The sequence below is a fragment of the Ictidomys tridecemlineatus genome, chromosome 16 (genome assembly GCF_052094955.1).
Source record: "Ictidomys tridecemlineatus isolate mIctTri1 chromosome 16, mIctTri1.hap1, whole genome shotgun sequence".
Taxonomy (NCBI): domain Eukaryota; kingdom Metazoa; phylum Chordata; class Mammalia; order Rodentia; family Sciuridae; genus Ictidomys; species Ictidomys tridecemlineatus.
This window is the reverse complement of record NC_135492.1, coordinates 4743865-4771500: the sequence shown is the minus strand read 5'-3', so window position 1 is coordinate 4771500 and position 27636 is coordinate 4743865. Positions and strand designations below refer to the sequence as shown.

At 38.6% G+C, this 27636-nt stretch overlaps 1 protein-coding gene and 1 pseudogene across 1 annotated transcript in view; one reads left to right on the top strand and one right to left on the bottom strand.

The window, feature by feature from the left end:
* Positions 1-27636, top strand: part of LOC144371422 (uncharacterized) — a 308519-nt gene that overhangs the window by 20447 nt on the left and 260436 nt on the right. The window lies entirely within an intron of this gene.
* On the bottom strand, positions 4996-8155 carry LOC144371378 (serine/threonine-protein kinase ULK1 pseudogene; annotated as a pseudogene).

Below are 27636 nucleotides of genomic sequence, written 5' to 3'. Positions count from 1 at the left end.
ATATCTTCTTGGGTAGATTAGTGATATTATAAGCTAACAGCATTTTAAATTTAAAAAACAAATACTAAAACCTATGATTACTCAATGGAAGACACTTCTATTAGTCACCCTTTCCTTGAGTCTTCATGCTCAGAATTAAACATCTATGGAATTGATACAAAATTGCATTGGAATAGCAATTTTACATTCCCATGCTGGGTAGAGTTGCAATACTTCATTTTTTTACATCCCGATGCTGGTATACTACACCCATCCAATTTTCAAAACAGGCAAGAGAGAAAAGGCTCTCAGACTTATATGGATTAGAATGCAAGTCTGAGCAGAGATTCTTTTCTAGTTGGGTGCCCTTGCCCAAGTCAGTTAACTTCTTTGAGCCTCAATTTGATAATAATCATCCTAATAATGATAAGGTGATAATTAAAAAATATATTCATCATTTTTGGGCACTTTATGCTAAGCACTTCATAAATGACATTGCATGAATTTTGTTAAAAGTCTGTAAAATGGGTATACTAGTAATACTTTAATGCTGACCTCACATTCTGAAATAATTGCAGGCAGCTGAATGAAGAGAACTTAGGGAAATCTACAATTGGAACTGAAGTTCCCTTTACTTTCTTCTCTGCATAATTCATCCTTCAGCTGAGTTTCCCATCATATACATCACATATTGAGCCAACGGCTCTCAGGTGGATACTCTCCAGTTATGACTCAGTTCTGAATCTCTAACCAATTACTTTCTACCTTCATTTTGTCTTTTTCTTAACTCACCTGGAATACATTTTTTTGTTTTATTTCCACTTTCCAACTTGGTTTGCCCTATGACTTCTGTGTCCTCTTGTCCTCCTTGCCACAACATTCTATTCCTTTTAAACCTAAAATTAAAAGTTATTTCTTTTTACAGAAAAGCATGACACATTCAAGAGAAAAGGTTCCTGTTAGAATTTGTGCATTTCAAAAATATTATTGTGTTTCCTATCACTATTTTTTATTTGTAATTATATTTTTAAAAAATAGATTTTAGTTTTTGAAATGGTTTTGAATTCACAGAAAAAAATGAGCAGAGATTACAAAGATGGCACACCTTCCCTCTGTATTCCTCAATTAGAAACATGCCCCATTAGAATGGTGTATTTGTTATAATCACTGAATCCATATTAACACACAGTGATCACCTAAAGTTCATGGTTTACCTTAGCTTTTTCTATTGCTCTGGTATGTCCTTTGGGTCTGGGCAAATGTGCATGACCTACACCACCACTGCAGTATCATGTAGAGAAGAATCCCTGCCCTAAAATCTCTCTGTGCTGGTCTATTCATGTAATGCCATTTAAAAATGATTGCATACAATTCTATTAATGGAACAATTATGATTTATTTTATCTATCTAATGTTAGAATCTATTTAGAAACTGTTTCCAATGTTTGTTATTACTGTTGGTGCTGCTCCATTGTGGCTAAAGCTTTGTGTCTGTTGAGAGTTAAAAGCCTTAGGATAAATCACTGAGATGATCGAAACCTGAATACATTACTAAAAATATTGATATGATTAGATTTTATGTTTACACTTTCTCATATCCTAAGACTATACTAAATGTTTTAAAGAAATATTTGCCAACTTCATAGATGAAAAAAGCATTACATTGTGCAATTTGCATTTTTTATTAAGACTGAACATTTTAATATATTTTTATACATTTATGTTTTTTTGTGTGTGTGTATGTGTGTGTGTGATTTCTATTGGTATCACTAAATCCTTTCTTCATTAGAGCATTATTTTTATATGGACTTGAAGAAGATCTTCAAAAATTAAGGATATTGGTCTTTCATGAGTCATAACTTAAAAATAATTTTCCACTTTGTTATCTAACTTTCTTTTTTCCAGTTTTATTTGAAGATTACTTTGGATTTATAGAAGGTGGAAAAACAATCTAGAAAACTCCTCTCTACTCTATATCCAGCTTCTCATTGTGTTAACATCTTATATAACCCACAAAACAATGATTAAAGCTAAAATATTAAATTTGTTGTAATTCTATTAAATAAATAGCAGTGCTTTGATTTTATTCATTTTCCACAAATGTCTTTTTTTGTTTTAATACCAAATCCAGTTCAGGATAACACATGGCACTTAAACCTCATGTCTCCTTGGTCTATTAAAATCTGTGTGGTTCTCAGTCACTCCCTCTCACAAAGGTGACTTCTGACACCTTTAAAGATCATGCCTTTAACTTTTAAATGTTAGTTTTAGAGATATTTGCATCTTATGTATTTTTATGTTAAACACATTAATAATCTCCTTTATGGTTTGCCAAGGTCTCGGCTTGGCACAGAATCATGAGCCACCACACACCTTGTGGATTCAAACAGCAATCCCTTATTCCTGAACTCACACCACCTCCACACAGGTTCAGCGCAATCTAAAATCTCTCCGCCCAATTTACCTACTCCACGAGGCTTTTTCCAAATCCCATTTGAATCTCATGAGAACTCAATGGGAACAAGCAGCAGGAACACCCTAATCCCAGCAGCAATAATCTTCAACCTCCAACTTCCCTAAAACCCCTATTGTCTTAAACCGGGAACGCCTTAAACTCAAGGAGCGGGAAACTTCCTCAAACCTGATCAGCTCTAAACCTGGATCCACCCTGGTCTTTGAGCAAAGTCACCTTACTAAAGCATACATGCAATGTCCATCGAATGTCCTCTAAGCAGCATGGGGTACGCTGGCAAGGAAATTTTGATGTGTCATTCCTACTTGGCAATGGCCCTCAGCAATGGTTTCTGCCTTTGGTATCAGATATGCAACTCTTAAAAAGTATTGTCTTGCCACAGATCACACAAATATTTAATATTATATTATGGTAGGTTTGCCGTTTCATTTATTTATATTGAATTTTAATTTCTCTGGAATTTATTTTGGAATAAGCCATGAAGTAGAAATGTAAGTTACCCTTTTGTCCCCAGGAGATCAAACATTTGTTCCATTTTTTTTAATAACCTGCCTTATAAAAGAACTTTCACATGCCTTTGTGATTCTTATTATTCATTTTAATCACCAATCCTATTCTTTTTTATTTATAAAACATGTTCATATTATTTTTTATTTGTAAATGTTTTATATTTATAATATGTTTTGTTTATAAAATGTATTTAGAGTAACATGTTTTAATATTGCTTTTTTTTTTTCTGTAATTCCAAAGTTTACTTCCCTCGAGGCACACGACACAGGTGAGGGCAGGACTCACACATTCACCCTAACAAGACACAGGCCTGAGCACCACCTCGTGGAGGGCAGCATCCACTCACAGCACACACAGCCACAGCCGTGGGCACCAGGAGGGGCCAGCAGGCAGTGCGTGGCACCAGTCTGCCTCGGCTCTGGGTTCCGGTCGGCATAAAGCAATAAATACTAACACTGGGTACATGCAGAATGGAAGCCGGGGCAATGAGGGAGACAGGGGTGGGGGTTTTTTCATACATCCAAGCAAAGTGGCTACATTTCAAGTATTGCAAGGAAAACCACATGTTTCTGTGCATGTGGCACATGACCTCTAAACCTATATTGTGGGCACCACTGACCTACATCTGCCTCCGTGGATGCTCAGGAATACATTCAAGTAAGGCTGGCAAAGCTGAGCCAAGCCAGGGTGGGCAGACTAGGGAGGCCCAAGCAGGGCACCCTGAGGACACTGCACCCTGGGCCCTGGGAGATAGGGCTCAGCCCAGCCCAGAAGCCGCCATGCAAAAAGCCTTGACATCAGGACCGGCTGTGAAGACCCGGGAGATTCTGCATATGTTACTTTTCCTATTGCACAAAACGTCCACCCTCCCCTGCCCACCATGTTCAAGTAGGGATGGAGGCTGGGCACTGCCCATCCTGTGGCCACAGGGCAGGACGGTGAGGAGCAGCCAACCAGAAACACCCACATTGCAGTGTGTGCCTGACAAGAGGGCTGTGCCATACCCTGGCACCAGTCAGGCACCTCCTGCCCCCCAACAACGTGGCACCCACAGCAAAGCTCAGGCCCACCCACCTTCCAGAGTAATTCCTCAAACACCTAAAATTCTCTCCTTTGAACAATGAAAAAGAAAGAACTGCAGAAAAATAAGACACATTTTAGGAGTAAAGTGTGAAAGAGGACATCTGTCCTGCATTTGGGAAACTCGGTGCTTCACACTCTCCCTAAGAGCCTTTCAGCCCATGGACAGAGTCTCCTGCAGGGCAGCGGTTCCTCTTCCTCCCAGGACCACACCAAGGGCTGGGGAGGCCATGCACACACAGGCTGGCGGGTATCCTCGTGTGTATACACCTATGTGCATATCCAGAGCTCCGGGGTGTCCACATGCGTCCACGCACATCCACATGCTCCCCACAGAGCAGGAGAGGGTTCTTGCAGTCTGCACCGTCTATGCAGCTCTCCAGGCAGTCAGTATAAACTGCACAGGTGGCCACAGAGCTGGGTGGGTGGTCTCAGAGGGATAGTTCCTATAGAGAAGGGTGGAGAACCAAGGATGCATCCTTGTTCCTGGGCAAGCGACTGGGCAGTGAGCCCTGAGGAAGAGCTTGCTTTGGCATGGACACAGCAATGCTGTCTCAGGGCCCCACCTGTCCTCATGGCTGCCCTAGGCTTTGGAGGGTGGCAGGTACCACAAACACCACCTGCTACCACTGGGAGCCTGGGCATGCCATGGGAGGCAGCCACAGGGGACCAGTTTGGAAATCCTGCAGAGGGAGGGAGCTGTCCCTGGCACCCTGAAATCCACCTCCAGCAAAGACCAGCAGGCTCTGAAGCAGGAGACACACCACATGGTGGGGCTTGAACAACATGGCTCCACTTAATGGCCCTCTCAGGGGCCTGCGGCGCAGACTCAGCACCATCAATCAGCCATGGCTGGCAGGCCTGTCCTGACAGTCTGGCCAGCACGTGGACCACACCCCGCAGGATTCGCAGAGAGGGTCCAGCCCCTCTAGCACAGCACACCAGGCAGTGGGTCAGACCCAGATGCCAGTTAAGAAGGCCGAGAGCCTTCTCTCGATGCCCAGCTTGCACTTGGCTACACTCTCAATGTCTGCCTGGTCCCTGAGCATGCGCTGCAGTCCCTCCAGCAGCAGCAATGCCTTGTGGTAGCGAGGTACATAGCCCTCCTGGTGCTGGAACATCTCATCCAGAGCAGCCAACTGCACCATCTGCACAGCGTGACTGAGGATGAGCCTCTCAGCGGTGACACCATGGATGCCATCCAGCAGCCGCTTCTTGTCCAGGAAGAAGCGCTGCAGCCGCAGGCTCAGGCCCTGACAGGACACCACCACCATGCTGGCTTTGTACAGCTCGTTGAGCCTGCGGACCACCTGCTTCACAGTAGAAGAGAGGCAGAGTTTGCCGGCCGGGATCTGGTCAATGGTGGTCTGCAGGCCCGAGGACAGGAGCTCAGCCAGTTTCAAGTACAGCACCAGCTGCTCTGTGAAGCCCCACTTGCAGCTCAGCAGGCTGATCTGGTCGGCCACCATGCTCTCCTGAAGCTGGCACTCAGGGCCCTCGGCCCCCTAGCTGGCACTGCCCTTGAGGGCAGTGATCTCCAGGACAAGCTGGAGGAAGGCAAGTGTGAAGCGCAGGCTGTGCAAGATCTCCATGTGCTCCTGCTCCATGAGCAACTTCTCTGCGAGATCAGGGGCCTCAAAGGTCACAGCCCCATCAAGGTTGACAGAGAGGGGGTCAGCAAAGCTGCAGCAATTGCCTGGGGCAAGGAGCTCAGGGACAGGCTCATGAAGGCCCTGGGCAGCAGATGACGGGCAGAGGAGCCAGTAGAGCCCACTGAGATCATCCTTGTGCGGGGTCCCTGGGGTGGTGTGGTCCAATTCAGGGGAGAATCCACAGTGAAGACTACTGGGGAGGGGCTGCTGGCTCCCCCACCCCAGGCTCCGGGGTGCAGGATCCCTCTGAAGCCAGCAGAGTGCAATCTCCATGGGCTTCTCCTGCAGGCTCTCTGTGCTGACAGAGTCAGAGGCCTGGGTCCCAAAGGCAGCCTTGAGCAGCAGGTCGGTGAGGCGGCTGGTGCTGAAGGACTGGCCAAATGGGCCCCTGTTTTCCTCGGCAGGCCACAGGCCAGAGCCCAGCTGCAGCCCCGGAAAGGGCCCCACCTCTGAAAGATCGGACATCGTTCAATTCTGTGTGTGTGTGTGTGTGTGTGTGTGTGTGTGTGTGTGTGTGGTCATCACCACATCCTGCCGGGCCAGGAGAGCCAGCAGGTTTCTGGGAGCTGGGGGACTTAGGGAAGTCTTAGGAGGGCATGGCCTTGGTGGGAGAGCCCAGGATGGGAGGCAGGGAGTTGTGCTGCATGAAGTCAGGAAGCTTGGGCGAGCCACGCAGGGACCGGCAGGGCTGTGGCAAAGGAACTGGCTGGGGAGGGCTGGCTTGTGGTGGGCTGAAAGATGCTCTCAGGAGGTCCATAGGGGCCTTGGGGAGCTTGGGCCGAACAACGTGCAAGTCGTGCAAGTCGGACAGGTTGGGGATGGCGCTGTGCAGACCGCAGCCAAGACCTGGGGCCCAAGGGGAGTGTTTGGGCACGGAGGAGCCTGGATGCAGGGACCTTCCAGCCCGCATCTCAGCTCCCTGTGGGGAGGGTGTCCTACTCCAGCCCCGCCTCTCAGGAATGGCTCCAACTTGATGGCATGTAGGGCCAGCCTCCACCCAGGGACAGCTTACTGGCCAGGACAGCTTCCTCAGGGTGGGATGGAGGAGATGGGCTAGCTCCAGCAAAACCCAGGGGGCTGGTGCTGCCCAACCTGCGGATGGCAGAAGACCAGGGCGTCTGGGGTAGTGTTGGGGAGTGCAGATTCTGCTCAATGCGCTGGTAGTTGTGCACCTGGGTGGGGACTGGGATGGGCAATGAGGCTCCACACTGACTGCTAGAGAATGGGCCAGCCAGGCCAGAGGGGCTGGGGGAGCTGCTGCAGGTGGGAGATGGGGTCCGGCTGTGGCTCTCCAGGCCGACAGAGGCCACCAGGGAACTCCCACTACACAGCAGACTATCCGGTGGGGGCTTAGCACAGGCCACCTCAGCCACCACGTCCCCTGAAAACTGGGCTGGGACCATGACGAAGTTGTCTGTGTCACAAGAGTCCTTGCTGCTGCCAGCAGAGTCCCAGGAGCCGTGTAGGAAGCCGGCTGTGTCCGCTGGAGAGGTGAGCGTCTTCTGCATGTGGGGCATCTTCCCTAGGGATGGCAGGAGACAAGATGAGAAGTGGAGCTACTCCTGGAGCTGCTGCCAGACCCTGAGCTCAGGTAAGAGGGCACAGGCACCAGCGGGGACTTAATGGAGGCACTGGCGTCCAAGAAAGGGTGACGAAAAAATTCCTTGAAGTCCATGTGGTCTTTGTGGTTGCTCTGCAGCAGAGCCAGGAGCAGCTGCTTCAGGGGTGCCAAGGTCTCCCGGGGGATGATGGGCACAAGAGTGTTCTTCTTCTCCTAGAACAGGTGCAGATCCTGAGGGATGCTGGCCTGGAACGGGGCCTTGCCAGTCAGGCACTGGTACACGATGGTGCCGCTGCTCCACAGGTCTGCCTTCCCATCGTAGTGCTGGGACATGATGACTTCAGGGGCCATGTACATGGGAGAGCCCCAGAGCGTGGCTGCCATCATGTTGCTCTGGAGGTACCGGGTGAACCCAAAGTCAGCGATCATGACGCGGATGTGATTGGGATTCTCACGGCGCCCCCCAGGGTTGGACAGCAGGATGTTCTGGGGCTTAAGGTGGATGATGCCCTTGCTGTGTAGCAGCCGCATGGCACCTGCAATCTGCTGCAGGAAGAGCCTGATGGTGTCTTCGCTCAGGGTCCCCATGGTGTGCAGGTAGTCAGCCAGGTCCTCACCATTACAGTACTCCATGAATAGGTAGACGGAATTGGCCATCTCCTGGAAGTTATACAAGGCCACAATGTTCTCATGCTTCAGTTCCTTGAGTATTTTTATTTCCTTCCCCAGCAGTTTCTGGGACTTGGCCAGATTCTTCTTTTAATACACTTGACTGCGACCTCCAGGTTGTGCTTGAAGACCACCACAAAGGCGCCGTGGCCGTCTCCTTGGGGGAGCCGTCTCCTTGCGGGAGAACTCGAACCTGCCCATGATCTCCCTGCCGCCACGTCCGGGTTCCATGGAGCGGCGGGGCGCGGGAGCGCGGGGCTCAGGCAGAGGTGAGGGCCACGGCCTGAACTGGCAGGCGGGGCAGGGTCCCAGCCCCGCGGGGACTATTACCCTTGCTGCATGCTCCCTTGGCGTCTGCTGCGGCGCCCTCCCGATGCTGGCAATCCGAACCCACTCGCACTCCGACTCGGGTCTGGCTCTGACTCGAGCCTCGACCCCTCTCTGGCGTAGACTAATACTGCTATTTTCAACTTAAAAATCTGCAACCTATTTCGCATTCTCTTCTAGGTAGATGTCAGAAATATTTTGCCAAATTCCAAATATTTCTGTTGACTTTGTAAATTGTATAGCTTTATAGAGGAAATGACATTTATTCTACACTGTGAAACTAGTTTGCAGTTATGTGCAAAACTTTCTAATTGTTCAAATGTGGACTTTCTTCTTTTAAAAAAGTTTTCATCTTAGTGGTAACCTTGAGACAATTGACATTCATGACTATTACCAATGTCAAACATGAATTCAGAATCACTGATAATATAACCCATTTCAAACTGCTAATTTAATTAAAAATCAAAAAGTAAATATGTACCTTCTCCTACACATTAAAGATATCTCTGTGACTTGAGTTGGTACTATTAAGCTATTTTTAGTTGATGTTTATTTATATGAAAAGGTGTGCTAAATTTGTTATCAAAAAGCACAATAGGTGACCATCATCTACTTTGGAATACACACAAAATTTGTATAAACTGAGTGCATTCTTTGTTTTTGTTCTAAGTACATTCTTAACAGAATTTAGTGCAGTCATCAAATTTATCTTTTATAATATAGCTCTTATTATATTTTATAAGAATTCATAGCCAGGAAAACAATGCTTATGACATAATATTGCAGAGCTTAGTGCTTGATAGAAAAATTATAATTTCAGTATAAATATTGACTGAAATATGGGTTTAACTCAAATAAGAAAGATTCATACAGAATAAAGAAATGAAAACAAGGCTTATATATGATGTATATTAGCCTCAAAACATTCAGAACAGACATTTGAAAAGAAGCTTTTAGGTCCTTTTATCAAGTGAGGCATTCAACAACAATCAGATTGATAATGATAATAAGATTTTTACCTTACCCCACACAAACAACACACAAAAATCAAAGGCTATAAGACTTCTCAGATTAGTACTTTTAACAGTGTTTAGGTACAATGGACAAAGTCTAAAAATGTAACCAGCTTAATTGGGTAATAAGCTCAGGTGGATGCTTCTTGGAATAAACACTTTAGATGGTCTCAGTTCAAAATCTTCACCCATCCTCTGTGTAAAATCAAACCCTTCTTTAGCGGAAGAACAAAAAAAATTATAGCCCTGGGAAGAATAAGAAATCAGAATAAGAAAAAAAGTAATAGAGGAATAAATAGAAATTTATGGTGTTTAGCACTTTTCAACATAAGTGTGTTGATTGTTTTTATGATCAGTGCAAGTTGTAAAGATTTTTGTGTAATAAAAATATTGAAAATTTTAAATGATTTAGTATACTTGATTTTCTTTTTTATATTTAAAGAGTTTGAATCTGTATTTATGACAGAATATTAGAAAAGCCTAATGTGTTATGTGAATATTGTTATTAATTGTGCAAATGATATGTAGGATTTGGTGAAAAGTTTACTTTTATGAATTATACATTCCATGTTATCCAGAAGTCAAATCATACTGGATTGTTTTCATTGTGATAGACCATAGACATAAATATACTTATTAACATACTATAATGTGTTTTTAACTAATTTTTATTGTTATTATTATCAGGAATTGAACCTAGGGGGTGATTTACCACTGTATTACACCCCCAGCCATTTTCACTTTTTTTTTCATTTAATTTTGAGATAGGATGTAGCTAAATTGCTTAGGGTCTTGTAAATTGCTCAGGCTGGCCTCAAACTTGTAATTCTCCTGCCTCAGCTTCCTTTAGAAAATAGAAATCCTTTCAAGGAAGAACAGAATGTTTAAAATAGAGATTTTAAAATATTGACTAATTCAGCAAATTGACTATATATTTGTAACACTTGACAGCAGCATAAATCAATGCCAAAACTCATACCTGGACTTCTTTGGTCCTTTCTTCCTTCTCACCCTCTTTTCCTCCTTCTTTCTTCCCCTTCTTTATTTCCACTATCTAAATCTAAATCTATTACATATTTTTGATAAACATTCTTAGAAAAGTCCAGAAGCATGGAGATAATTGAAAATAAGCATTGCCTTATCATCATTCCCAGCATCAAGCAACACATTTCTTTCTTCAAAGACCAAACTGTTAAAGGCTAAAACACCAAGTTCATTTTTTTTCAAAGAATTTTAAACTTTTGCAGTCATCTGAATCATTGCCAAACACCCTTGTTAATTTTGAAATTTTCATGTTTCACTTGGAGGATGGAAAGAACAAGTAGTTATATAGAAATATCCTAATTCCAAACTTTTTTTAAAAAAGCAGTGCTGAATTAGTATTAAATACTACCACACTTAAAAGACAACTGATAAAAATTTCAATATTGAAGATCATAATTTAGAGTAATGGATTGAGAAAAACATAGTTTTTTGTTGTTTCAGAGTGGTTTATTTTTACCCATTATCTCTTTAAACTATGAGATTGACATTATCATCATTCTCTTTCACACAAGGAAACAGGATGAATAATAGTTGGTAGCTGGATTCAAAATAGTTGGTAGCTGAATTCAATCACATGGCTAATGACTTCTCAGGGACTTGAAAAAAGCTCTTCTGATTCCACACCATTTTCATTACACTAAATTTTTGGTATTAAAATGCAATACAAGGTGTTTGTTACTGTGACAGAAAGATCCCTTCTTTCCAATAAAAATATATAAGCCACATGATCACATGAGAAATGCACACTTGATGATAATGACAATAAAACATATGGTTCTCCATCATATTCAGTAAAAGCTACAATTCCAAGTGCTAATGACGAGTTTTTGAAAGTTTCTGAGTTCAACAAAGAAATATTTCATCATTACCTGATCAAACCAGAGGCCTGAATTGAGAGCTATAGTTCATCAAGTACTGTGGGGGGGTTCTTTGAAAACCTGCAGCACTACCAGCATGTCTCTGACTTAAAAATATATAGATTTAATTGGGGAGAAAAAAAATATGAACTGGAAGTGATAAATAATACTAACATGGCTGATGTAGAGTGAACATGAGGTTAGTCATTTTGAAGATCATCAATATGGAGATGATAGTGAGATGCAGGATAAGAGAAGAAATGTGATTTTCAGTGTTGACCCTGAAATGTTCAAACTCATCTGCAGAAGCAATTGGTAATAATGGCCATCTTCTAAGACTGAACCAAATCGCTTGCTTGGTCTCTGATATCTAATTTTATGTATGGAAAAAAAGACACAACTTGGAAAGAAGGTGAGCCTTTTCCTTCTTACAACTTATGAAGAGGCTACATGACCAAGAGGAGGATAGTCATCTGCATGTTTTCCTGAGCTATAAAAAACAACTGGGTTTGTTTGGTTATTGCATCACAGAGGGGCAAAGATTTTATTTAGAGTAAAAGGGGTAAGAGTTTTCCTAAGGCATGCTTCCTCTGCTTCTCAAACCCAAATGTTCTTGAAGATCCTGGAGATCCTGCTTAAAAAAAAAATCCCAACTTAAAAAAATTAGCTGTGGTGCAGGCTAAGACTCTTATTGAGAGTCCTTTGGGTATATACCAAGGAGAGAGAGAGAGCTGGGTCAAATGTTAATTCCATTCCAAGTTTTCTGAGGAATCTCCCATATTTCTTTCTATAGTGGTCACTCCAGTTTTCAGTCCCACTAGCAATTTTTCAGTGTACCTTTTCCCACATATCCTTGCTAACATTTGTTGTTATTTGTATTCTTGATCGCTGCCATTCTGACTGGCATGACAGGGAATCTCAGCATAGTTTTAATTTGCATTTCTCTAATTACTAGAGATGTTGAACAATTTTTTATATATTTTTTGACCATTTGTATTTTTTCTTCTGTGAAATGCTCATTTAGATTCTTTGAACATTTATTGATTGGGTTATTTGGTGTTAAGGTTTCTGATTTTTTTATACCCTGGATTAATGCTCTATTTGAGGTGGATGAAGTAAAGATTTTCACAAATTCTGTAGATGTTTTAACATTCTTGATTGTTTCCTTTTCTTTGAAACAGTGTTTTAGTTTGATACCATCTAGTTTACATAGACTCTTGATTTTACTTTTTGCACTCATTTAGGAGGCTCATTGAGAGAGTCAGTTCCTAAAACCAACATAATGGAGAGTTAGACTTATCTTTTCTTCTAGTAGCTGTATGGTTTCTGGTCTAATTTATAGGTCTTTGATGCACTTTGAGTTGAGTTTTTTGCAGGGTAAAGATTGGGGTTAAATTTAATTCTGATACACATGGATTTCCAATTTTTCCAGCATCATTTGTTAAAGAGGTTCTCTCTTTTCTTCAATGTATGTTTATGATATTTGCCAGAAAAAAAATGAATGGATTTGGAGACTATTATTCTAAGCAAAATAAGTAAATCCCTCAAAACCAAAGGTCTAGTATTCTCTCTGATATGTAGATGCTAACACACAATAAGCAGGGGAGGGGATGAATACAATTTCAGTAGATTTGACAAAGGGAAATTAACAGAACAGAGGGGGAAAGGAATGGAAAGACAGCAGAATGATTCTGACATAATTTTCTATATACATATTGGAATATATCACAGTGAATTTTTACATGGTGTACAACACAAAGCTTAGATCCTAATTTGAATAAGTTGTTTGTATAAATAAGTCCAGTTATACTCTACTGTCATGTATAACTACAAAGAACAAAACAAAACTCTCCTGTTGCTGCTGGTCCACTTGCCAGACTTTAAGGAGAAAATCCCTAGGATAAAAGGAAGAGTCATCTGAGAAGTTTCAGGTGTGGAAGCAGGGTAGATTGGAATGAAAAGTGGATTCAGAAAGAGACACAGAAATAAAATGTTTGTTGTAGGAATTGAAGCATCCACATGGAAGGAAGAATCTGAGATGGAATGGCTGAGAATCTGTGATGATAAGCTTCAGGGTGTCTGTATCAAAAGCTGAAATAGTAAGATAGTTTTAAAATGTAATGCTGCAGTCTCTTTCCATTTAAAGGACAATGGTTATTGTCCTTGAAACTTAACCACACAATAATCTATTGCTATTACACTTATGAACCTATCTGGAAAGATTTGTAACATGAAGCAGGACAGCCTATTTCACTTAAGAAAAGGGAACTTCAATAGCTTATTTGGGCCTACTTCTGTTTCTAACTTAGGTCAAAATATTTGCTAGTAAGATAGTTTTAAAACTTAATGCTGCAGTCTCTTCACATTTAAAGGACCTGTGTCTTAATGCTGCAGTCTCTTCCCATTCTTACTGTAGCTCTTTCACTCATTTTCTGCCTGGTGATAACACATTTATGAGGTAGAGTGTGAAACTTCAATATAACATTTTTTAGTGAATTTTTATTGTTCTTTGAACATATTCTATATCCACTTTATAGCTTGGACCTTTACTTAAGACAGAATTTCATTTCTGCCACTTCCTAGAACTTGAACTTGATGGATGATGCATAAAATATGGGTCTTAATTTCTAGAAGCCAGAATTGATACCAATAACTCTACGTGAACATATGCAATCTCAGGCACTACACTAAGGTTGTTAATTATCGTATTTAATCTTTATTACACAATTGCATGGGAAATTTTATTATATGAATAGAATAATATTCAAAATATTCTATTATTATGGTCATTGGTATATGGATGAGGCATTTGAGCACAGAAAAGTTTGGAAAGTTGTCCAAGGTCATAGAATTTTTGGCAGGTCTAGTAGTTATAATTTGATTTCTAAAATCCTGAATCCAGAGCTCATGCACTAAATGCCTTTCTATACTTGGAATGAAAGAAAGAAGATGGAAAAAAAACAACATTAAGCAAGTAAACTAACACAGAGTGTCATTGTGTAGGTTTGTCTTAAAACACTTGAATGCTAAAAAGGGCCAATAGGAAACTAGGGAAGATGTCATAAAGGAAGTCACTCAAATTGATAGCAGCATAATGAAGCAGCACATAGAAAAGCAATTAAAACAAGCACATAACATGAAAAGGGAAATCGAAGCAGTGTAGTGGCACACACCTGTAATTTCAGCCACTGGAGAGGTTGAGACAGGATAATCATAAGTTCGAGGCCAGCGTCAAAAACTTAGCAAGACCCTGTCACAAAATTTTTAAAAAAGAATTAAAAATGGGGATGTGGTTTGTAGCTCAGTGGCAAAGTGCCAAATTCAACCTTCTATAATAATAAAAGGGAGGAAATTATTTACTGTTACCACTTGTGGAACCAGACAGCATAAGTTACAAGAAAGGTTTTGCCCTAGCAAATATTTTGATACAAATTTGGAACAAAAAAAGCCATTTCCCTTTTCTTAAATGAAACAGGCTGTCCTGGTTCATATTACAAATCTTTCCAGATAGGTTCATAAAAGTAATAGCAATAGATTGTTGTGTGGTTAAGTTTAAAGGACAATGACCATTTCTCTTGAAGTGGGAAATTATTCAAAAATGATAGAGTAAAGCCATAAAAGACTCTGATTCAGTTGATACCAAATCAAACTATAAGGGATGTTTTGGTATCAAGGTTTACCTGGACTTTCCCTGGCAGAAAATCTGTTATTAAGATATATTAACTTGGCTGTAGAAGAAGGAGTTCTACCAGTTCTTGGGGAATCACGACTAACAGTAATTCAGTCCTCCTGGGATCTTGGCAGAAATCAAGCAGTACTTCACAATAGCTGTGAAATATGCATGGGACACCTCTACAAATTGTCAGTGATGAATGACCAATGTGACCATTGGGCTTTCATTTAGTTGAAAGGGCTTTAACCAACATTGGACACCTGTGAGTATGGCAAGGTATTTTGGGGATAGCAATGACTATTTTTGATTCTTTAGTCATAGAGCCTCAAGTTATATTTATCGGTTAGAATAACTGAAACAAGATGACTCTGGCATTTCAAAATGTTATTGAATTTGGGGGATTGGTTTTTTAAATTTTTTTTTAAATCTCAAAGCCAAAGTCTTCACTTTGTTTTGAGTCCAAGGAAGCTACTATAATATTTAGCTTGACACTGATGTTTAATGTAAAGGCTGAAATAAATGAGTTCATGTTAACTTTGCTAACTTGCCAAGTGCTACTACCTTCTCCAGATGAGTTGGATTGCGTGGAGGAGTAATTTGTGGAGGAAAGGGACACTAGGGATGTGTGGTTTGTTTTAAACTGTATGGCTGGGCTTCCAAGGCTAGAGTTCAACTCATTGTTATTCATATACTCCTGGCTAGTGGCATCTTCATTAATTCCATTGGAAATCAAAAAGAGTATGCATGTCCTTATTTGTTAAGTGACTTGATTATTCAATGGCAGAATTACCTATTTTTCAATTTGGGGGAAGATTGAGAAAGCATTTGTAGTAGCTATAAGATAATAGGTACTGAATACACATTCAGAACATACTTATAAATTTATTTGATTTATTCATGTCATTGCCTTCTTTCCTAATGTTTATCCCTACGTGCATTAAATGTTCCAGCTGGTAGAAACTTTTCAATAGATCCTGCCTTCTCTTTTGGTTTCAATAAACTGGTTCATTATTTCAACAAATACATCCAAACAATGTTTAGGCCTCTACTTATAAATGCCCATATTTTAGATTTTATCACTCAATCAACAAATGTATATTTAGCTTCTACTTTGAGGTCTAGAATTTTATAGACTTTCTGACGAACAAAATATATAAAGGGTATGGTCATGATGTATAAATAATCTCAGTCCTGAGAGGAAGTAAGGCTTTCACATATGCTGTAAATCAGCATTTTCCAAAGTGTGTACTGTGAAATAGTGGTGAGTTTTGCAAGATATTCTTGAACAAAAAAGTTGAGTAATGCCAGGTTAACCATTCTTTTTGAATTATAGGACCTCAATAACATTTAATATCTTGTGATTTCTATAAAAATCCACTGGTATTGGGGAAATTATATTATACAGTGACCAAGAAACACTTATTTTACTAGAATGCTTGTTTTCATTTATCAGAACTCTAGTATTCCAGAAAACTCATTTTGGGAAATGATGTAAGGTCTGGGATTCAAAACCACCAGTGCATTTATCATTTTTCTGCCACCAAACAATTATGGGGCATTAACTATGTTGCTTAAATTTTCTGTGCCTCTGTTTCTTCAAATTTTAAATAGAGGAAGTAAGACCAAGTTCCACTATCCTCTGAGTACTGCAGAAGAGAGGAGGTAGTGGAGGTAGAAAAATGAATGTTAAAGTAATTTTGAAAAGTTAAATTTGTATATAATTGCATGACCTTGTATGTGAACTGGAAGAAAATAATAGAGGATTTATAAAACTAGTTTAATGAATGATTTCTGCTGAAGGATTTCCTGTGATGATCATGAAAACAATGCCTTTTCATAAAACATAAAAAAAGAATATCTAAGAATTGTCAGGAAAGAATTATAATGCTTGTACATTTATCAATGTCTGCATAAAAACGATTCTGTTTTCTAAACTATTCTTTGGCAACTTGATAGAAAACATTCAGAAGCAGATGTACAAGAGTCCCCAAATAGTTTCACGTAAATTATGGTGAATTTATATAGAACAACAGCTAAATATTAAATTTTGCCCCAAATGCTTTTGTTAGCCACCCATCAGACCAAAAATGCTTTGTCAGAATATCAGAACAACTTCCTGAGCCATGTGAGGCCCATAGACTCTATAGTTCATTCTATATTTTATGAAAATTATAATCTCCAACCTAAATATACAGTAGAGGTTTTTTTCCATTTTTGTATGACTTTCTTCCCCATATCAATATTCACTATTAAGAGAATTGGGGAATAAAATGTGAAAGATGTGAGCTACTTTTTTTCTAATTCTATGTGTTTGTGGAAAGTAAAATATAATCACTAGTCATGTAGTCATAAATATAACATTATCCCTATAATAAAACTTGCCTTAAATTATAATCGGTTTCACATTTTAAGGATTTTAAGGATAGTCTATCTTGTCATCAGTTGGTATAACATTTTTGAAAAGCAATTTGATCTGTGTAATTAGGAGCCAAAAAACTTTGGTTTTTTGTGAACCATGTTTCTGTGTTGTGTATGTGCGTATCCTGAAAATTTATGTCCTACATAAGAGCAAAGGATAACTGCTTAAATACATTTATTATAGTACTAGTTACATTACCAAAAGTTGGAAAACAATGGAATTCCCAAGGACAGAGTGTATTTTTGCTTGTTGTTTTTTGTTTTTCTTGGGGTACCAGAGATTAAACTCAGGGGCACTTGACCACTGAGCCACATCCCCAGCCCTATTTTGTATTTTATTTAGAGACAGGGTCTCACTAAGTTTCTTAGCTCCTCACTGTTGCTGAGAGTGGCTTTGAATTCATGATCCTCCTGCCTCTGCCTCTCCTGTCTCAGCATTCCCAGCTGCAGAGATTACAGGCATGTGCCACGGGTCAAGCAGATAGAGTGTTTTATGTGATGCAGTTTTCTTCAGTTTGGTCAACAATAAAAAGACATTAAAAATGATAGTCATACAAATTATTATAATACTCAAAACTATGCCAGTATCTATGTTGATGTGTCTTTCCAGAATCAAACTGGCACTTACCCATATTCACAGTTATGATACTATTCATATATAGAGGATAAGGTGAAAACTGAAGATAGTTACTTGATTTAAGGTAAGAGTCACAGGTAACTTTTCCTTCCATTCTTCCTTCCTTCCTTCCTTCCTTCCTTCCTTCCTTCCTTCCTTCCTTCCTTCCTTCCTTCTCTTCTTTGTTACTCCCTCTGGTATTATTAAATACTATTTATAGAATAAATCATATTTAATAAAAATTAGGATAAATGAATCTATGATATTTTCCCTCTTTGAAATGTCTTTATCAAGAAGTTTCTATTATGTTTATACGTAAAATGAAAGATTGATTAGCCGAATAATACCATACCTTAAAAAACCTTTCACATGAAATACTATTATAGAGATGTGGTGGCACATGCCTATAATCCCTGTGACTCTGGAAGCTAAGACAGAAGGAAAACAAGTTCAAGGCCAGGCTTGGCAACTTAGAAAAACCTGTCTTAATATAAACTGTTGGTGATGTTTCTCATGGTATAGTGCCCCTGGGTCTAATCCCAGTACAAAAAAAAGAAAGAAGAAAAGACAAGAAAACAAACATAACAAAATTCTAAATATTGAGATAAATATGCAAATATTTTTATTTTAATTAGTCATATAATTGTTTTCAGTTTTCATACTAGGATCTCTAAGATCTTTTGATTAACAAAAGGAAGACATCAAAAAACTCTCCACACACTATGGAGAAGCAATCAATGAGACAAATTGTTCCCAAATTCACTGCTCCAAAGAGTACATAATATCAAATTAAATTGAATAATACAATAAATCCAATTATCAAAAAGGAGTTTACAGAATAATTATATTTTAAATGATACATATTTTCCAGGCCAACCAAAATATTTTCAGTCTAAGAACTATTGGAAAAAATATTTTGAAGGCCAAATTCCAAACATCTGTTAACATGCTGTGTATCAAAATTTTCTAATTGTATGTGGTTATTTTATATTTTATTAGAAATTCCCAATTTAAAATCAAGAATGGCATAAAATATTTACTTGGAGATACAGCAAAGTCCTGGGTTCTAAACCCAGTCTGGCATAGTCTATCTCATTGCCCATGGCTCACATCACATATCTCTCTGCAACTTGTATTCTGTGACAAAGAATTCAAACCGAATACAATCTCCTTTTAGGCATTTGGATTTCCAGTATTCACTAAGAGAACTTAAAAAATGAAAACTTTATTTGTTTTGGTTCTTCCCATGGATGAAGCAGATGATTATATACTTAGTTCATAGAAAGGACCCAAAATTATCTTTTTAAAAATAGTTTTAGAACTTCACAGAATTGTGGCATGTTATTTTCTGAGAGAAATCAACTAAATTGTATTAGATATACAATTATTAGATATGCTGACTATGTTATTTATTCTTATATCTTTTCTTTCAGGATTTTAAGGCCCTGAGGTCCCCAGTATAAATATAGACCATCAGTAGAAAAATTATAGTTCTGTGGTATTTGGGGAAATGGAATTTAATAAGAAATGTGATTAGAAAGAAGTTGGTGCAACAGGACAACACAAATATTTCAAAATTTTGCATTTACTAACCTTTTTCCAGTCTTCAAGCAAAGTAAAAACAGAAGTCTGATTGTTTTGAGGGATAGTCTCTGAGCAAAAAAAAAAAAAAGTGAATTAGAAATTTTGTAAACATTAAAGTCTTTCGAGGACCTACAAAGCCAGAAAGATACACTGAATTAGGTAAATTACCTCCAACATAAAATCACATTATTCTGTCCCTGACTAAAGTTATCCCAAATATATTTTTCTTCTCAATTTCATGAAATTGTGTTGTAGAGACGTTACCACAACTTGCTTTTTTTTCCAACTTGGCTTCCTGATAAAGCAAATATTCCATTTCACCTTAAATGACTGTAATAGTAAATGCTTCATTGGCTTTGAAGAATAGTCTGATGTTTATGAAAATTTAGCAATTATTCCCCAGCTGAAAGGGGTCTTATTGTTTTCTTTTTCTAATTCTCTATAGATAAAATTCTCTAGTACCCCAATAAAAATAATAACTTACTATAAAATTTTATTTCTCCAATATCCTCACATAAAAGATTTAGCTGGGCACAAAAGAATCAAAGAACTCATTAAATTTTTAAGGTTTCTCCGTTTATGCTTCAAATTCCTGTTTATTATATAACTTCAATTTTAAATTCATCTAAAAACCAAACCAGGAAGTCAACTGAAAACTCTAGTTCTGTTCACTAGAAAAGTTTCCATAAAACACGTAAATGCCTTTAATTGCTCCAGCACTGCTATTGACTTGTATTGGAAAAAAAAATTAGTAAGGTGAAATCCCATTACCCATCAATTCTTCTGTTTAAACAGATGCATAGAAGTCAATTTGGATCACTTATAGCTTATTGGTTTCCTTTCTGGTTGGCTTAAATAATTCAGGAAGAATGTTTCTTTCTAAATGACTTTATGTGAAAATTCTAAAATTTACCAAATAGTTATGCAGTTTTCAAAGTTTCCAACTCCATGTATAATAGTTCAGTTAATAATTTGCACAGAAGAAAATAAACAGCAAGAGATTATTACAGTTATGAAACATATACAGTTGTTTAAAGGGTTAAATTTTATAGAAAACTATATCAAATTCGCATTACAAAAAGCAGATTTTAAAATTCATATTATACAATAATTATGTTTTTGTGCAAATAGATATTTATACAAACTATGTAAGTGATAACATAATGAGTGGTTTTGTTATTATTTTTTTGGTTCTAAATTCTAAAACTTATGCATTTATGAATTAAAGTATTCACTTTTAGTTATCTATAAAAAGTATTTATAAAGCAACTAAGTTCATCACAATAATTGTAAATTTTTACAGCTACTTTATGTTTCTACTAGATAGTATAGTCTTGAAAAAATTGCAAAAACAGGTTAAGGACAGAAAAGTAAAATTTTTACATATGAATCAAAAGGGTATTTTTTTTTCTACTTTTGTAACTTCCAAAAATGCTTGTAGTTTTTTTCAAACATAAACTTCGCATTTCAATTCTAATGAAAATTATGACTTTAAAATATCTTACAGAAATAACTTATAGAAACATTGTAAGATAAGTATCATATATTTATCATCAAAATAGATTTTGATCAGATTCACCTGTTGTTAACATTTGCTTTATCACTTGCTCTCTGGTCTCTTTCTCTTCTCCTCTGAACTATGTTAGCAGAAGTAACCTACATGCTGTCCTTTTACTTCTAAGCATACAATGTATATTTCACAAAGATATCCCACATATTCACAGAACAGCTATCAACTTCGAAAAATTTCACTTTCACATAGTACTTTATAGTCTGAATCTCAATTTTGTCATTTGTGTTAAAAGTCATCTTTATATATACTGAACTGTTCATTTATGCATTAGGATGCTGCCTTTAGTCCTTCAGTAATGTTAAAATAAAAACAATCATATGAAACTTTCTGTGATAAACATAGTGAAGATGTGGAAGATGTCATCAATGATATTCCAGATATTCCAAGGTGTTGCCTTTGCAAAGGGTCATAGCAAAACTTGGATTGAATCTTCCCACCAGAAGTAGCTGCATGTTTTCTGAATATTCATGCATACAGAGAATGTTTTGATGCTTATTTTGGCTACCAAGAAATCTAAAGCCAGAATTAGCTCGCAAATCTGGCAGGAATATATGGTGCTTTGTTTTGCTTTGTGCTATCAATAGGGGACAGACAGATGTAAGTGGTGGGAACACAAAGTCAATGGAATAATTCTATAAAATGGGCCCACTGTGTTGATTCCCCCATACATTCTTTTCTCAGAAGTAATTTACTTACAGCCCTGCCTGCCTTAAGTGGACAGGATAAGTCACATTCCTCAGTAAAATACCTGTTACCTAAATAATGTTGATAAGAGAAACACAAGTTACCCTGATGGAGGAAATTTTGTGATCCTTTTCATAGGCTAGATCCCAAAACTCAAAAGAGAGATAAGAATAATTCCTCTTAGCCATAAAATCTGTAAGAATTTGTGGTTAAGAATTCAATTAGAACTGGTCAGCATAGGTAAAAGTGACCTAGAGTTGTCATGGCAGTGGGGACTTGAACGTCTGATGTCATCTTGCTGTCAGTCAAAAGTCAAAAGATGGATCTGTGTGGGGACTCTCTGGAAATTTCTCTGGGATCCCTAATAAACGTGGAGTACACCAGAGGCTTTCTGTACCTTTCCTCTCTGAGAGGAAAGGTACTCTCTATATATAGTGTCCTTGAAGAATAAAGTAAATAACATTCCCCAAGACAGCCCCCAGGAAGAAAGGAGGACACAGTGGCCAGGAAGGAGGGAGGTGGTGAAGAAGACACAGGTTCATCCCTTCCCAGTGGCAATGGATCCTGAAAGGAGGAGGTGGGTACTAGGCACTGGGCCCTGAACTTTCACCCTTTCCCATTTCCAGTGAGTTCTGGAAGGAAAAAAAGCAAAATTGAAGCTCTGGGTAACAGTGGATCCAGGGGGGAAGAAGATAAGCAATGAGTAGCAATTTCTGGGCTTTTATCCTTTTCTAGTAACATTGAGTCCTAGAGAGGAAGGCAAACAAATGAGCTCTCTATTCTGAATGTTTATCCCAGTAACAGTGAGTTTTGAGCTTTTACAACCATTTCCTAGGGTTAGAATGAGTTTTGAGCTTTTATAGCTGTTTTACTGAGTTAGATTTTTAATCTGCACAACTAGTTTCCTTTTGGCCAAGACTACTTCTCCTCCATCTTATGATTAATTCACACTAAACATTCTGCTAGGATCAACTCTCACTAAGACCCCTCTTGTAACCAGTTGTGCCATGTTCTCCCCTGACAATGTGCCATGTGCCATTTTGCTGACACTTAGTAAAGACAGCTGTTGATTCATTTGAGGCCACTCCTGTCTCAGTTATTTGTGAATACAGTTCCCTTTTCCTTTTCCTATCCTTTCAATAAACTCATTGCCTGTTACTCTGAGTGACATATCTGAAATCATTCTAACTTGATCAAAAGAATTAGGGTTTGAGGGGAGGTGGGGACCTTCAGGCTGCCTCAGTTTCCTAGAAGGCCCCAGTTCTGTGATACTATCACCATGTTTGTAATTTGTTCTTACTTTCCATTTGTTCACATTTCCTCATCTATGTCCTTTGTCCTTTACTGCTAACTGTAAAACCACTTTAATTCCTTGTAAGATAACTCTTGGACATAAACAAGTAAATGGGCTAAATACACACACATATAATATAATAACATAACTGGGTGAGGAATATGTCATTTATTTAATATTGTAATTGGACATAGGACAAGTACATGTCCTAACACCATGTCTGTGAGGCAGCATGTTACCATATGCTTCTTCCTCCTTCAGCTGCTTATATTTCCAACAGAGAATCAGGTGCTGTTATGATATTTCAGTAGGTTATCTTGGTGATCCTCTTACTAGTCTCAGGATTTCCATCAACTAATTGAGAACTAATGCCAACTAATGGCAACTTTACGAATGTGCATAGAGGTGACAGTTGTGTACACATATCAAACCCCTCTACAATGATATTACATAGTTTCAGAAAATTGGTGTTTCTAAATTTAATTCACATTCTAGGCCCAGCCTAGTAAGTGGCCTCATTTCATACACTAAGCCCTTCTATTCTGCAAGAATTAGAAACGTTTTGGGCTTCCATAACAATAGCTTTTGTTCTTTTTTTCCATTTTGAAAACCTGTTTGGCTAAACCTCTAAATGAAGCTGATTAAATCCAGAAGGCTTTGGCAGTGAAAAATTAGAGTTTGCTAAATCACATTTTAATATATGTTATTTAGAAAATATTTTCTTGAGACTTCTTTTCTAAACAATCTTGCTACAGGTCAAGGTGCTGTTTTGTGGGAAGGGAATTCCATAAAGTTCTCTCTATGGCAAAAGTAGGGGAACTTGAAGAGTTCTATTGATTCCTCACTTTGGGAATAGATTTGACAGTTGAGAAAATATCGCCACATCACATGCATGACTTTGCCCGTTTTTCACAGCAACCCAGTGAGATAATCACAACATGAATGGTGCCTATTTTATAGATGAGGAAATTGTGATCCAGAGAGTTTAAAGTGGTCCATGATCAGGAATTTTCTGCCTGTATAGTATTTAGTATTTTTTACAAACCCTCGACCAAACTCATAATTTACCCATTTCACTGATGGCATCCTCATCTTCCAGGAAAACAAAACTAAACAAAACTTGGATTAATCTTCAACTACTCCTGTTGTGGCATTTTCTGCATTTGGTGAAAGCCAAGCCCTGCTGTCTCTGCCTTCTAAAATTTCCTGCCATCTGTTGCTTGCTTCTGCCACCTCATTACCCTGACAGTAATTGCCTTGTTACCGTGGATCCAAATTACAGTGAGCATTTCTACTTGACACTTGACTACCAGCTTCTCTTGATTTGCAATACAAATTCACTACCAGTGTGGTTTCTCTGCTGTACAACAACAATCATGACCTTTCCTGCTATAGGATCATGGATTTCTACTACAATTAAAAAGTTCAGATGCCTGAAACTGCCATAAAGAGTTCTCAACTGTTTTTTTTTTTTTTTTTGAAGGAAAGAATTTTAACATTTATTTATTTTTTCTAGGTTCTCGGCAAACACAACATCTTTGTTGGTATGTGGTGCGGCTGAGGATCGAACTCGGGCCGCACGCATGCTAGGCGAGCACGCTACCGCTTGAGCCACATCCCCAGCCCCTCTCAACTGTTTTTAATCCAATTTTATAATGTTATTTTCTGCTTTTAATTGCTATTCCCAGCCTATAATAGCCATTACAACTGCCATGTTTTACTTGCTATTCTCCAAAAGCATTCTGCATTATTTAGCAGCTGGGTCTCTGATCAAGTTCCTCATGCCATTCCCAAACCCCATGCTTAAAAATTTAGTTCAAATATGGCCCAAAGAAGCATATGAAGTGCCTATATTTCTCCAGCTGGAATTCATCTCCTTCTCCCACATTCTCCCATGACTCTTGATTCAACTTCTATTTTAGCACTCCCTGGAATTCAGTCTTTTAATCATTTCTATGTGTCTGCCATCCACTCTAGACTACAAATTATGTAAGGAAAAAAAATTTATTTCATATCTTTGTTACTTCCTTATCTATGTCAATGCTGTGCATTAGTAGATATACAATGAATGTTTGCCAAACTAGTTCACTTGAGAGCCTCAACACTTTGTTTTCAATTATTGCCTCTATTTTCATTAAAATGAGATTGTCACTTGAAAGGAGTGCAGTATATTGACCAAGTATACCTGATTTTCTCTAACTGTGGTCAAGTTTTCAAAACAAAAGAAGGCAGAATAACATTCTGAGAGATTTTTAAAGAGGAAACAGGCAACTTAGAAGTGAGAAGTGTTGGTGCCAGTAGCATTTTAAGGTAGCTCAATGAGAAGATGGACCAGAGTGTTCTGTTAGTATATAGGGAAAACATTATGGACAGAAGGATAGAAGAGAAGGAAAGAAAGAAGCTCACATTTTTTAAAGTGCTAATCCTATAACAGAGACTGCAGCATAGGTTTATTCTGAGTCCTTTATCAGCCAGAAAAAGTGTTTTTATGCTATTGATTTACTTATTTAACACAAGGGAAATTGAGATGAAGAGTTTTGCACATTCAAATCCAGGTACATCTGATTCTAAAGGATATTGTGTTCTGTGCTATGTAGAATTGGATAAGATGGATGCTTGGGAGAGGTGCTCAAGGACAAAAAGAGTAGATGGTAGAGAGGAAAACTGGGCACCAATGGAAGTTTAGGTTTTATTCTGATTTTATCTCCTCCTCCTCCCTCCTTCTCCTCTTCCTGCTCCCCTTCTTTCTCCTCTTCATCTTCCTCCTACTCCTCCTTCTTCTCCTTCTCTTCTTCCTTCTCTTCTTCTCAATAAGACATATAAGTACATTGTGACAAGAAGAAATAGACCTCAAATCAGATTTCAAACACATATACGTTTAAGCCTCTGCTGTTTTCTTCATAAATAGCCTTCCCATTTCCACTTGCACATTCTGCAGCTTGTCCTGGATACAGAGAAAAGAAGAGAAGTGGGCAAGGTGAAAGGCAAGACTTTTTTTATATATAAAATATCTTTCTTTTATGGAATGGACTATGCTGTGAAAGTTAGTCTTGTATCTTTTATATCATAAATCTGAGTGGGGCATGCTGTCTTGGCAAAAACCAGTAGCAATGTGTAAAGTGTTTATTGCCAAAAGCAATAGCATCATGACAGCAGATAATTATGAACAGGGCTAGTGAGTAGTACTTGGAGGAGATGGTTCAGAGGAGAAAGGAGTGAGGCCCCTGAGGGCTGAAACCAATTAGATTCTAAATCCCTGGCCTCTGTGCTGCCTTTAAGCTCAATCACTTTCTCTAAATAACACGTTTTTTTTTTTTTCCTGGAGAGATGAAATCCCATGAGAGTCATCTGAAACCAGGGATGAAGTAATGATTGAAGGTAAAGTTGATTTTTTTTAATAGTAAACCCAAAACATCTTCCCACCCCATGACCTGTAAAATATGTTGGAATTCCAGGGCAGGTTCCTGAGGATTCTTATTATTTAGGGTTTTTCATCCAATTTCTCTTGTGATTTCCACTGAACACATTTTATTAGGTGCAATAGCTGAATGCTGCTGTCTCTTTCTCTTGATCTGGAGTCAACTTAGGTATGAGGGCAATTCAACCTCTGCAGCATGGTTAGGAGAAAATAAGTCTAATGAATTTAGGGTATGAGGAAAACATATGCCCTGGGTCTCTTTCAGTGGAAGAGGAAAGAAAAGAGGCAGTCAGACTGCTACCTGGCTATCCTCTGCAGGCAGAGTGTCGTCTGGACTTGGGTTTCCTGCTGGAGTGAAACATGCTCCTTTTTATGTAAGACCCTGCTGGCTCTGTAGGCAAAGCCACTGTCTGGAGGCCACACCCAAGCCTTGCTCTAGGAGCCTTTGCCTTGGTGTCTGTATGCTTACTTGGTTCATTTTGACAAACCACTCCTGTTTATAAGACTTCTTTTTATCTGAACCTCTTTGGGGTTAGCCAGCTTAAAATTTCTCAATCCACTCATGGGAAAAGACATAAGTCCCACACCTAAGAAATAAGATATAATGAAAGATATAATGAACATAAAATATTCAGGTAAGGCTCTTCAAAGGCAAAGGATTAAAATGAAAAGGCACAGAATTATCAGATATCCATAACCTTTTATAGTTCATAGTCATTCCTATGAATAATAAGAATAAAATCTTTGATCTTCAAGCAACAAACTATAGAATAGTCTTTTAAATCAAGGCTTTTTTGATATATCTTGCAGTTTTTCAAATATTTTTATTCAAGTGTTGTTTATAAAAAAATTGCTAAGGATGAAGATGTAGCTCAGTTAGAAGTACATTCCCAGAAAGCCCTAGGTCATGATTTCATTTCTAGGCATCAACACAAGAAAAAAAAAAAGAATGAAACAGTAGCAGACTTTTAAAAAACGCAATGATTCTGAAATGCTTTTTCTCATCTGAATGACTTTCTCAATGCCTTATGGATTGCTATGACTGATAGTTATGGAAAAGAGAAATTTGTGGCTGAAGATTTTCCCAATTCTACCAGTTCTTCTTGGTTCTAATCATCTCTGAACCAATAATCATTTCACCATTTCTTGATGGCAGATCTACTCACAGTAGATGAATTAAATTGTCTCAGATTTATTATTTCCAAGACTAT